Source organism: Stegodyphus dumicola, chromosome 9 (assembly GCF_044657685.1).
Source record: "Stegodyphus dumicola isolate Sdum_Otavi_A_Nest chromosome 9, ASM4465768v1".
Lineage (NCBI taxonomy): Eukaryota > Metazoa > Arthropoda > Arachnida > Araneae > Eresidae > Stegodyphus > Stegodyphus dumicola.
Genome location: NC_140776.1, coordinates 82508787 through 82517910, shown reverse-complemented (window position 1 = coordinate 82517910; position 9124 = coordinate 82508787).

Below are 9124 nucleotides of genomic sequence, written 5' to 3'. Positions count from 1 at the left end.
GCATGAAGAAAAAGTGATTAAAGTAGTAATCAGAGGCCTGCCAGTGTCCATGAACCGCAATTATATGCTCCATGAACTAACAAACCAAGGTTTTTACATTAATCATATCACAATCATGAGAAACAGAAAGGAAAATAAGCGAATACCGCTTTACTTCACCTTCCTAAGACTGAAGCATCAAAAAACATTTATTGCATCAAACACATTAGATATATGGGGCCCACCAGCGGCCGAGCGGTAAAGTCGCTGAACACTGGTAGTTCCGTCCGAGGTTCGAATCCCGCGAACGGGCTGGCTGCATGGGAGTTTTCGTGGTTTTCCCCATGGGTAACGTGTATACGAGCCAGTTGCCCTTAGAAAGTCCTCCACGAAGGCATCCCTCCCCTTAGGCAGATAGCCCTCGAGGCTTTGCCATAATCACACACACACACATTAGATATATGAATGTCACTGCTGAAACCTTAAAACGGAGGTCTAGGCCTCCACAATGCTATCTTTGCCAGCAATACTTCCAAGCTCACGTTTTTGTACTCGTGACTGGGTTTGTGTGCGTTGTGATGGAAATCATGAAGCTAAAAATTGCCCAGTTGACAAAGATGAGCCTGCCACTTGCTGCCATTGTCGTGGCCCACATCCAGCTAACTTTTCCCAATGTCAAGCTAGACCACAACAAACCAAGCAGAGGAGAGTAAAAAGGAACTTCGTGATACTGCAATTATTACCCAGGCTTCTACAGTTACAGTTGTTCAGCTCCTTCTTCAACATTACCCCAATCATCTATGGCTCACTCTTTGGAGGATTGCAGTTAATACTGAAAAATTAAAAGGAATAATTTTTCGTAAAAGACAAGCAAATTTCACACTACCAAGACCTCTTTTGTTTGATGAAGAAATTGACTGGGTTGACGAAGTCAAATATCTAGGAGTCATTCTAGATAAAAAAAAATTGACTTTTCAGAAATACCTCCGGGAAACTGTGAAAAAAATTAATATTGCAAGTATATGTCCACTTCTTGGTAGAAGAAGTCATATGGCCGCTCCAAATAAACTCCTCGTATATAAATCTATACTTCGACCACCATTACTCTGTACTAGTCCTGTGTGGGCCTACGCTGCAAAACTCACCTTCAACACATTTAAGTTCTTCAAAACAAAGCATTTAGAGAGTGTAACGGCATAAAATATAAATAATTAGTTTGAAAGTAACTCACAATATTTTAATACTCATAATACTTTAATAATTATAAATGTTTACTTTGCATATTATTGTATTATCGTTTTTGGCAACAGTTTTTATCTTTAGAATTCGATTTGTTTATTAAAATATAGAAGATGAGATTTTTGACTACTGAGCTGGTGAATAAAAAATTATATTTGATGTTGATATGGTAATCTTTTTATTTTACAGTAAGAATTTATTTGCATTATATTATATTGTTGAGATTCATAAAGGCGTACTGTTTATATTTTTTATATTTGGTGACTCAGGAGCGTTCGACTTGTTTATTTAACATGACTACAGAAAAAGTAACAGAAGCAACTACATAATGGATGCCGAAGCGAATAAAGTAAGCATTAAAATTCCACCGTTTAGGCGTGAAAAACCCGACATTTGGTGGTGCTACTTTGGTAGACGGTTGCACGGATTTTGGCGATTTTTTGGCAATTTTTCTTTTGGCGAGTAATACAACTTATGGTAAACCCATTGCTGGATAAGTTATTTATGGTAACCGATACTTTGTTGTCATTTTATTTAAAAAATAATGCGTTTTATTATGCATAACTTCCATGTTTTAAATATTATTTATGGCTTCTAAATATTAAAAATCAATTTAATTTTACATTTTTATTTGAAATAAAATTTTTGTTGTTTATAATATTTTATATAATTTTATGTTGTTGATGATGCAATCAATGACGTCACCTTACTTAAAAAGTAATTGGTTTTATTAATACCTATAAATTTAATCTAATGTTTTAAACATTATTTATGGCTGTTAAATATTAAAATACAATTTAATTTTGCATTTGTTTTTAAAATGATTTTATTATGAATGATTATTTAAATAATTTTAATTCTATGCGTGATGTAATCAGCTCCCTGATTGGTTACTGAATATTTGTGCATTACTGCGCCATTTTAAAATTTTATTATTCATCTCTTCGAATTCGTCAGATTTCAAATGGAATGGATATCTCCGTTTCGAAGATGAATGTTGTTATTGGCAATTACCAAGAATTATTGGTATTGGAATAAAAAAATTGCCCTTTGAGACCTTATTTCGGCCAACCTGTCTTTCCTAATCAATGATTTATTTATAAATTGTTAATAGCGTCAGAGGAAATTTATTTTAAATTTTTGGAGGAAACCTTGCTGATTGCTTCTTCATTGAAGTGCGAGATATGTGGATAACAGATGAAAATGGTTAAAAGAGCCGATTCAATCATGATTTCGATTTTTTGGTGGTACTTATCAATAAACAAGAGGTTAAATTACTCAAAAAAATGTGAGTACATATTTTTCTTTTATTTTATAATTGTATACTTCAATTTTTGTTAAAAAAATTAATACACTATTTTCAAAAATTTCTGAGATAATTATTATCACATATGTTTTAATGGTAATTATATTTTATATAACGTATTTTAAAGTATTTGAATTTAATAATATTCTAATTCTTTTAAATGTTGGTATGATGGTTTTAATTCGATATTCAATTTCAGTAATATTTTAATATAATTAAACGTTGGCACAATGTTTTTATAGCTGTGTTTTTATTCTCTTTTTTGCTGTATGAAAGTAATAATAGCCTTACTTTAGTATTTTATACTCATAGTAAATGTATTTATTTACACTTGCCTGCAATCTTAGAAAACGACATTTTCAACAAAAAATTAATCCATTACTTTTAACGATATTTATTTTTTTTTAAGTTTTGAATACCTTACTATGCGTAAAAACAGCGTTTTTCAAGATGGCTGACGATTGTAAAAATTGCGCCAACGTAAATCGCTAAAACATCCGTGCAACCGTCTACCAAAGTAGCACCCATTTGGTTTTTCCAAGTGGAAGCCCAATTTGAAATAAATAAAATCACGACTGAAGAGACTAAATTCAACTATTTGATATCCCAGCTTGAACCGAAGTATGTTAAAAATATATGGGACATTATTAAAAACGCTAAGCCTAATAAATATTCTATGGCGAAAGAAAGACCTTTAAATATTTTCAAAGAAAGTGAAAATAAGAGAATTCAGCGTTTGATAACTGGATTAGATCTCGGAGATTATAAACCAAGTCAACTTTTGCTGCAAATGAAAAGTCTAGCCGCAGACGATTTTCCTGAAAAAGTTCTAAAATCTTTATGGTTGGATAAGATGCCTGATTTTATAAAGAACATTCTTCTCGTCAGTGACGAAAATTTAGAGAAATTGTCTATGATGGCTGACAAAATTCATGATATGAAGTCTGGAAAAGAAATTTATGCTGTTTCGCCAAACGTTAATGATGTTCTATTTGCAATAATAGCAGCCTTAGAACAAAAAATTGACTCACTGCAAATAAGTAATCGTTCTAGATCAAGATTTAGATATCATCACCGGACTACATCCAAGGCCAACTAGCTCGGAGTCGTAGCCGTTCGAAAAGGAGATTTACCATGTCTTCCTTTGTCATTTTATGGCAACCCTTAAACTGCTTTGCGGGGAAGCTATCTTATCGCGCCTGTACATTTCGTAACAATATATTTTATTACATACACAAAAATGAGATTCGTACTGAGAACATTCTATGGCAGTCTTTCTCCTCCAACAGCACCTGCCAAAAGAGACTCTGAGGCTAGAGAGAAATTGTGACGTAAAACAGAGCACGGTGAAAATGTGCTTTAGCCCACTGCTTGGCGATTTTCAGTAGTGGCGATTTTTTGAAATTGCCAGTAAAATCTCAGAATACGTTGCGTAAACAAAGTTTCTAAGGCGGAGCTAAGTGACGTCCATAAATGGGTGGGACTAAAATTTTGACGTCACAATGTTTTCTCTATAGATATAGAAATAAGTATAATAAATTCTTTATATTTTAAGTTATAATAATGCAGTAAGTGAATTGTACCAATTATTAAAACTGTAAACAACGTCGCAGTCTCTCATATTTGTATTTCATACAGCTTCAGTATTTTCAAAAATTTTAGAATTTATACAAAAAAAAAAAAAAAAAAAAAAAAAAAGATTTTTTATTATTAAATTTATTGCGGCAATTATATCAGAATGTAGCAAATTATTGCGTGTCTTTTAAATAAAATAGTATGTACGCCAATTTACGTTAAATCTGTTAATATAAGGGTTTAATAAATTTCAAGACTTAACCCTCCCTTTGATGATTTTGTTGATGCTGGATTATATTCCGGATAGCTACTAGAAAAATACTAACTTCTTTTGTGAATGATTCAAAGTAAAATAAATCATACACATGATTTTGATTTTTTTTTTTTGGGGGGGGGGTATATTGACATAATATTATTTACATTTTTAGTTTAAAAGGCTAATCATTTAAAGAACAATATCCGATTACAGCCGATTCAAAAACTACCAAAAATCGAGTTCAAGTATAGTTCTACGGTTTTCGTCTGGTTTATCTCTGTTGCCAATACGCTCGAATCAAAAACTATTTCCCTCTTTTTTTTTTCCTTTCTTTTACCGGAGTAGTTGCCAAAAAATTTAAATTCATATTATCGAACATTTTAATTTATCATTTTTACAAATTACCTTGTTGCTACGTAACGACACAATCCCTTAGGTACTAATAAGTAGACAATCTTCATTATTTTCTAAAAATTTTAAACTTTACATTAATAAAAAAATAAATATTTTTATTGCAGATCAACATCATACACAGCTTTCATATCACTGTTTCTTAAATCCTTAAATCACGTCATATTCTATAGTCTTACTAGAATTCTATACATTCTACAAATAAAAAAAAATCTTATTTCTCACAATGAAAGAAAATAAATACTACAAATTTGGAACACTAAGCAATGCTTCACAGACACACACACACACACATATTATCAATGAACTCATACTATCAAGTGCAATTGCGATAGCAAATACTGCGTATTAAAATAAAAAAAGTGTAAGTTATATATAGGGTCAAATTTTGCTACTATTGAGTAGATAGTCAGATTATCGATATTTTTCGGAAAGCATTATCATCATATCAAAACCAAACAATTAAAAATACAATAAAAGAAAAGATGTCTAAAGTATAACTTGCAATTAAAACAACAATGCGAATTTAAAATACACAAACGACACATTAAACATTGCATATAAAATACGTTACATTACAGCTCGGTATGACATACAGCCTCGCTTTATTCATGTGCACAACGATCTGTATTCGCTCTAAAAACTTCAAAGAATTGCAAAAACTTGGTGTCGATGTACACATCCATCTATTTTCACTAAAAAAAAAAATCAGAGAATTGCACAAACTTGGCATTGCGTGCTACATTGGCTTTGCCCATGTACACATCGATCTATTTTCAATTAAAAAACATCAGAGAATTGCCCAAACTCGGCATCGCGCACAACCTCGGCGTTGCGCACCACATTGGCTTTGCCCATGTGCACATCGATCTATTTTCACTTTAAAAAACATCCCAGAGTTGCAATAACTCGGCATCGCGCACAACCTCGGCGTTGCGCACCACATCGGCTTTGCCCATGTGCACATCGATCTATTTTCACTTCAAAAACATCCCAGAATTGCACAAACTCGGCATCGCGCACAACCTCGGCATTGCGCACTGCAATGGCTTTGCCCATGTACACATCGATCTATTTTCACTTCAAAAAACATCCCAGAATTGCACAAACTCGGCATCGCGCACAACCTTGGCATTGCGCACTGCATTGGCTTTGCCCATGTACACATCGATCTATTTTCACTTAAAAAACATCAGAGAATTGCACAAACTCGGCATTGCGCACTGCATTGGCTTTGTCGAGGTACATATCGATCTATTTTCACTTATAAAAACATCAGAGAATTACACAAACTCGGCATTGCGCACAACCTCGGCATTGCGCACTGCATTAGCTTTTCCCATGTACACATCGATCTAGTTTCACTTAAAAAACATCAGAGAATTGCACAAACTCGGCATTACGCACTGCATTGGCTTTGCCCATGTACCTATCGATCTATTTTCACTTAAAAAACATGAGAGAATTGCTCAACCTCAGCTTTTGCAATCTTCTAGGATCGAGCCAAAAAGAAATACAAAATATTAAAAATAAGCAACTTTTAAAACGAACCATACAAGAAAATTTTTTTCACTTACCCTTTTGGAGAAAAATGTAAAATCTTTTTGAGGGGTTTTATATATGTATATTGAATTTATCTCAGGGGGAAACCCTTTTGAATCCCCCCTCATCTTTAAATAAATTTACTAACGTTTTATACTCCGTTTCCATAATATATGCAGAAAAAAGGCAAAAACCCACAGGGGGAAAAATAGTCGATTAAAAAAAAACCCACATAAGAACATTCAAACCGCAACAGAATTAACTGCTCAAATTAACAAGTAAAAATTTAAAAAAAATTAAAGCTTTCAGATTTTATATTACGCCCAAAGGGGCGTTTTTTTAACGTTTTTTGTGTTGCATTTCTTTATCAAATATAATGTTTTTTACACTTAAACCATAAAATTTAGTTCAACAGGAATATCGCAAAATAATTTTAAAATGAGCATATCTTTAGAATTTCTAATACACAGTTTTGCGCTTATGGTTTTTTTTTTTTTTTTTTTCCACGTACTTTGCTGCCGTTATTCGCTTTGAAATCAAAGTTTGTTAATCAAAAATTCGTTCAAATTTTACAAAATATCAATCAGATAATAAAAAAAAATTCCAAATTCCAAGTTTGGGCTTCCAGATGCCCATATTAGTTTGGAAACGTATGTTATTCAAAATTTGATGGCTCTAGGTACCGTTGTTTTATCACAATGCGAGAAACATTTATGCAGATTTTTCAATATTTAGTTTCTTTAAATATAACACAGGGCGAGAACATCTAGTGGCAACAGAATAACAACACAGCTTCAAAACATCCGGTTAGCCATGTTGGCGCGTTTATTGCCCATTGAAAAACAATCGTCAAGCAGTGGGCTAAACCAAGGAGGTTAGAATAGAAGGAGGGAGGGTTTGCAGTGTCCTCCACTATCGGGGAATGAAACTCCGCCGAACAAGCGGTGTCCATGTTTGTGACTTCAAAACATTGCATTACGGCAGTGACATGTACGTGTTTCTAAGCTGTTCCGTGCATTTATTTCCCAAAATTATGTTAAATTTATAATGAAATCCCTCGCTATTGTTGAATTTTTGTTTTAAAGTAATAAAGATGATATCCATAATTTACTATGTACAGCAAATTATTAAGAAATAGTTCGAAATCTAAATGCATGCGCATAACATTAAAGCCTTTAAAAAATGATGTTTCTGCATATTACACGGATTTGCTTAGGTTAGAAAATAAATCTTAATAAAATAAAACAGATTTATGTGAATTCATTGATTTCAGTTTATGCGCATTTCATATTTATTAATCTCAAAGAAACTGCCTTTAATTAAGTTGAATTACAGAAATACACCTATATATGTTTTTGGATACATCTTTCCACATGTCCAATTGTGTGAATATTTTACTTAATTTTATCACTATACTGCTCAGGAATTTGTAAGTTTATACAAAAAATTTTTAACAACAGAACAGTTTATCTTAACTTTAAAAAATGAATAATAATTAATATATAAAGAAAAGCATTGCTTAACACCTTTACAATTAATAAAAATAGTAACAATTGATTTCTTACTTTTCATGAAAGTTATAAAACGAATTAACTAAAACGTTCAAATTATACAATTTAAATCCTACCATATAGCATTGTATCTTAAGGAACGAAGATACCAGCTATAAACAGAAACATTAAAATGTATTTAATGTATTTTGATTATAGTTATATTAAATAACCTATTTTAAGTCCTTTTTTTTCACATCTGGAAAGAAAACCACATGACATTGTGATATTTTTTGACATAGTTGTCATATTACATAAAAAAGAAAATTAATACTTACGTGTGAAAAATAATGCCCGGAATTTTTTTCGAGAATCTATTTGTGCATCCATATGCAATACAAGCTGACATGCTTCAAAAAGAAAAGAAAAAAATGTTGCAATGACAGACTTCCATGCACAAGTCACGATGATAACAGGAAGATGGCCGCCAAGCTTCACCGTTTGAGTTGAACCTTCCCTCCTTCTATTCTAACCTCCTTGGGCTAAACCGCATTTCAACCCAGAGCACGTGATGCGCGCCTCTTGCTGATTGGCTAATGCAGCGCCTCGCACTTGCACGACGAAGTGCTACAACTTCAACTACTTTCTATCTGATGATTTAAGTGATAGCCAAATGTTAGCTTTCTAAAGTTAGAAAGTAAGGGAAGCGACCTCTCTTTCGTGGATGGAAACTTTTATATTTAAAACTTGTTCAATTCTTTCCCACCTCCTAAAATTTTTTGCTGACATTAGGAGCAATGGGATGAATCTTGTTCCCGTGCTAATTTGTCTCCCTTAAAAAAGGCCAGTTTTCTACAGACTATTTTTACTGACTCAAATATTATAGATGCTACAATTACAGTCAGCCCAAAGAAATAGTACAAGACTTATTAACGAATATAGACACAATGAAAAAATTAGAACTCTCATCAGAATATTCAGCGAGCGGGCTGGTTGCATGGGCGTTTTCGTGGTTTTCCGCATCTGTAACGTAGATACGAGTCAGTTTCTCTTTAAAATGTCCGTCAAGGAGCATCGAACCCTTTTTATGTACTATCTAACGACGGAACACATAATAAACTTTAAAAAATTGTTCTAGAAGAGCGCCATCAAAATATTTTATACACATTTAGTGAGCTATGCGTGCTGCAATGTCAAAAATATTTCGAATGAAATAAAATTCCAAACAAACAATTACAGAGATATTCATTAAAAGTTCTGTTTCCATAAAATAAAGGATATCATAAAAGGATGGAAGCTACGACATTAACCACAAAAGAATGTTCT